The 4,886-nt window shown below is 42.5% G+C and overlaps 1 long non-coding RNA gene across 1 annotated transcript; it reads left to right on the top strand.

Moving 5' to 3' along the window:
• Nucleotides 1–2,625: 2,625 nt before the first annotated feature.
• On the top strand, nucleotides 2,626–3,625 carry LOC135370078 (uncharacterized). Its single transcript, XR_010415204.1, has 2 exons — nucleotides 2,626–3,163; nucleotides 3,315–3,625. It is a non-coding gene; the product is annotated as an uncharacterized LOC135370078 (long non-coding RNA).
• The last annotated feature ends 1,261 nt before the right edge of the window (nucleotides 3,626–4,886 follow it).

Genomic DNA, 4,886 nt, shown 5'->3' on the forward strand with positions numbered 1-4,886 from the left:
TGTACCCAGTCTGTGAAACGCAAACAAAAAAGTCTAACACGATATGCTTTTGTAATGAAGATCACTGATGATGAGTAAAGAGAATATACGAGTCCAAGTTTAATATTTTATATCATTCATTAGATTACTCAACATCTTATGTCAAGTTTATTCAAGTTCAAGATTTATTTCTTGCACTTATGCGTTTCAGGATACAACGAACGTGCAGGCAGGTCGCAAAAGACTGCATTTATTGTTTTGTGACCTTGCTACAATGGCAATATATATTTTAGGAATGACAATGGTCAGGTACGCTCTCTCAATTTTAGGTTGGAATGAGCAATGAATAGCAACTCCCCTCCTGATATTTTCTCATATATGCTAAATTTTAAATTTAATGTGATCGAATATGTGATAATATAATAATAATATATAAGAATATAATACAGTAAAACCTCCAAAGTCGGACACCTCCTTACCTCGGACAACTCCCCATGTCGGACAAGATTTCATTGCACGGGCAGGCCCCCATTGAAACTACAGGGGGACGAAATTCTCCATATCGGACACCTCCCTATCTCGTAAGTGGGACAGGGTTTTCCCTGCTAAGTCGGACAAAACCCTGGCCAAATTACCGGCCCATCTTTGCACCAAAAATACCTAAAACGAGCCAGTGGCCTTGACTTTCGCCCCTTTTTTTCCCTATACTGGTCTCAGAATTTTGTTTCTTTAGTTTTTCCGAGTCCAAAAACAATTGCTGTCAGTGTACATCGTAATTCTTTGTGTGAGCATTTGTCTTCGGTTTGTCTAGAGCCTTTGAACGCACACTGCACCAAAGCAACGAAAAGTGGGCTGACGCTTCAGAGACAAGTCATCGCTGCTCAAAAAGCTCCAGAGGTAATGCCATTGAGTGGAATCTGAACAGAATTGAATCTACTAAAATCAGTAGTAATTATCAGTGAAGAGTGGGTAGAGGTACCACTGCCACCAGGTACCACTCAGGACCATAAATTGAAGAAGGGGGACATTTCTGGCAACACAGCTGTGATCTTTTCCATTTTTTGTTTCCCTCATATTCTGTAACTCGGACACCTCTATAAGTAGGACACGCTTCTGCTGCACCGTGGTGTCCAACATAGGAAGGTTTCACTGTATGTGATAAATGAATGTGATCAACAGTAGATGTAAACAACATGAGTAGCCAGAGAAGTGCATTCTCAATAAATAATTTTCTTCTTATAGCGTATATGTGCATGCCTATTAACTGAAACAATTATCACAGTTCCCTGACAAGCTCTAATTTCTGAGAGTGTACTGTAGAAGCTGCTTAGATCTACAACAGTTCATACCAGGTATTATATACTGTGAATGGCTTTAAAAATCCCATGTGACACATATGCCTTTACTTTCTGGAGGTGCTGTGGTAGTCAAGGTTTGTGGGCATTACGCAGGTTCCGCACCCATTTCTTGAGTATGTCGAGGCAGCTGTGAAGTAACCTGCATTGATGATGATTATTCCAATTTTTATGGTGCATCGACAACAAAGGAAATAATACATCAAAACATTGGTTTGGGTGCAACCAGTTAAAAATGAATATGTTGTTTAATAAATGCATTGGACAAATGTTAAAACATCAGTTTAAAACATGGTTTACAATCCCTGTATCTTCTAAAAATTAAAAAGATTAAAAACTATTCTAAAAAGAATATGGGGAACTCTTCTAAAAATAATTATAATCTCTAATTATTATATTGTTGGGTGAAGGAGCCTAAAGTCTAAGGTGTGTTTCTGATGTGAACATGTAAGAAAATATGCAAAACTGAGAGAGGCTAACCACAGTGCGTGCACTGAGGTTGTTCCTTCCTGTAAAGTAGAAACCAGTGGATGAGGAACGTGATGCTTACCTGCACACCCAGCCGTATCACACTGCACAGATTATTCACTGGGTAGCCCTCATGACGAAACCTGTATTGAAAGACCACTTTTGCCTTAAAAACTGCTACAAATAGCACGACACGCTACAAATTATTACTATCGTAACAAGCTGACGATACAGCTCAGACACAAAGGCGTTATTGAAGTCGCGCCACACCACCGTTACGTAGTTTCTTTGTCACAAATCAAACCAAGGCACAAAACAATACCAATACATGAAAAAAGGTGACAATCGTGGTCTCATTATGACGTAATACCGAACTTGTGCGCGAAGGTAATTCAAAGAAATGAATGTGGCACTTGCTTCCGCAGAGAACACCGTGTACCATGCTAGCAATGCATGCAAAAAAGCGCTCGAGTGCTCGCACATATATTGATGACAACACTACCTGTGTAGTGTAACATGTTCTTTCAAGCATATTATGCACTCAAACTGTATTTGCCGCCGGGTAAAATGCAAGTGTGCTCGATTGAACGTCGGAAGAGCGATCAAGCAACCTGCATCCAGTGCTCGTTTTGGGCAAAAAAACACTTCATAATGGTCAACTACCCAGTCAACACACATGGTTGACAGAATGTAAAATCCACGTTGAATATCGTTGAACAATGTGAAACGTGAATTGAGAACATGAATTTCACGCAGATTTTACGTAAAATTTCAACGTGCGAATTGTAATGCAGGAATTCAACGCTGGTTCAACACTCATATACCAGCAGCGGAATGGAGCACGTTATGACAGCGTTGATACTTACGCTGCAATTTAACGTAACTGAAAACGTAGAACGAACAACGTTGTTTCTGCACAAGTTTTACTTCAGGATTTCACATGCAAACTGCACACGTAGAAATCACGTTGGTTTATCATACGTAAAGCAACTGCATTATCCAATCCAATCCCATCCAGGATCCAATTCAAGTCAGTTCCTTTCAAAGCGAGAATCGGGGAAGCCGCACCAGACGCCATTCTCCTCAGATCGTAACCGCCATTAACTGATGCTGGCGTTTCAAGTTTATTTCTTTTTTGCGGCTCCTTCTTCTTTGTTTCGTGGCTTGTTTTGGTTTCGAACCGGGTTGTGCTGGTGACTGTGATATCGGTAAGCACAGGTTTCACTCGCACTGCTGGGATATACGAATCGGTTATGACGGTTACGGCGGCCTCTCTACTACCAGGAAGCTGGCTCAGAGATTATCGCCGCTGCTAGCAAGTCCAGTGTGTGCGTTTTATGAGTGATTCGTAGAAAGCGCAGGTATGTGCACGTCGGATTTCTGTTCATAATTGTGTTTACATTTGTAGAGTGTGCAAATAGGGTGACTGTTACATGGTGGGCTCCTGAATTGTTTTTCAGCGTTGTTGGCCGTTTCAAATTCGTGTGATAATTATCGTGACTTGTATTTCAGGACAGAGAGCGATGCGTGAAAGAAAGGCAGATGTTGAGCAAAGGGCGAGCCTGTACACAGACATAACGTAAGTTTTCTCTTAGCTGTTCGAATTGATCTTTTGCTTTGTTTGTGTTCTCTTTTATGCAGGCGTAGTCGCAAAGAAAGAAGACAGCCTGGATGCCGAAACGACGTGGCTTCCCGCGAGGTTCTAGTGCATTTCAACTATTAGAACGGTCAGTTAACTGCCTTTATTGTTCACAAGAGAGAGTATGGAAAAATGTAGCAGTGCTAATCAAATGTAAGGAGAATAAAACCTTTTGGCAAGCATATTCTTGTGTCATTATTTGCGACTATTATCAGGACATTATGCCTATTTGTGAAATAAAAGCATCGAGAAATAACATGTATTCAATAATAATTAAAAATGTAGTTACGTGTAATCTGCATTTTCATCGCAGGTTAATTATACGTTGTCAGTTTGCTGTTGATTATTCCACCTTTTCAACGTTGGTATACGTTGAATTCACGCATAAACTACGTTTCAGTTACGTGGAATATGCGTTCTGGTCGCTGTTAATTTAACCCGTTTCTGCCTGTGACATTAGCCCGGTTGAATCAACGTTAATTGTTAACGTCGACCCTGCATTGACATGGTTGATTTTGAACGTGTTTTCAGCGTTGAATTTGCAATGTTGTGTTGACTGGGTAAATATACAGATTGGACGCCTATTTATTCTTTGATGAAGACTGACTCACCTGTATAAATTTAGGCCCTGTAACCTTGCCAGTACGGTTGGTACGACCGTAATTGCAAGAAGTTGCCATGATCGCTGCGGCGACTGTTGTGGGTACAGTAAGATGGCGGCCGGTTTCTTCACGCTCGCGCTCCCCATCCGCGATCCAGCCTTTTACAATCGAGATCAGTGGTTCACACGGGGCAACTATGAGCAAATTTGGAGTTGCTGACAGTCGGCAACCTCCAGCACCTCGAGTTGCTCAGAGTTGCTGCGAATCGCTCGCCGACCGAAAACCTCCAAGGATGGTGGTGGTGGTGATGTTGAAAGGGCTTGCCGTTGTCGGCCTCACGTATGTGGGCAACGTCACGACTGACGCCCTGGGGAAATGTGCGTCCTGGGCCGACTTCTAGGGGAACTGTTCCGACATATGTCTGAAACCTCCAAGGAGATTCTGAAGTTGCTCGTGCACCAGCCAATCCTGAGACGAGCAGGGGCACGTGACTTCTGGCGTCACATTTCAAATTTTCCGGGGCTTTTGGCTCCTCCTTCTCCGGAACGCTCAACGTAGCCGTCGAAACCAGAACCAGTGTCTTGCATCGGCGTTTGCAGCAGATATGGTAGGTTTTGCGTAAAATTCGTGACTATCATACGAATTGACAGGATTCATATGCAGGCCTCGAACTTCGAGTGGACGACTGAGCGTCTGATAGCGCTCGTCGGGTTCTTTAGTGAGCGGGAGAACCTGTACGATGTGAATCACATGCAGTAAAAAAATCGCGCGTTGCGGCAACGGCTGCTAGAAAAAATTGCAAAGGAGTTGGGCTGCGATGGTACGTGGACACATAACAAAACG

This window comes from Ornithodoros turicata, chromosome 10, assembly GCF_037126465.1.
Source record: "Ornithodoros turicata isolate Travis chromosome 10, ASM3712646v1, whole genome shotgun sequence".
Taxonomy (NCBI): Eukaryota; Metazoa; Arthropoda; class Arachnida; order Ixodida; family Argasidae; genus Ornithodoros; species Ornithodoros turicata.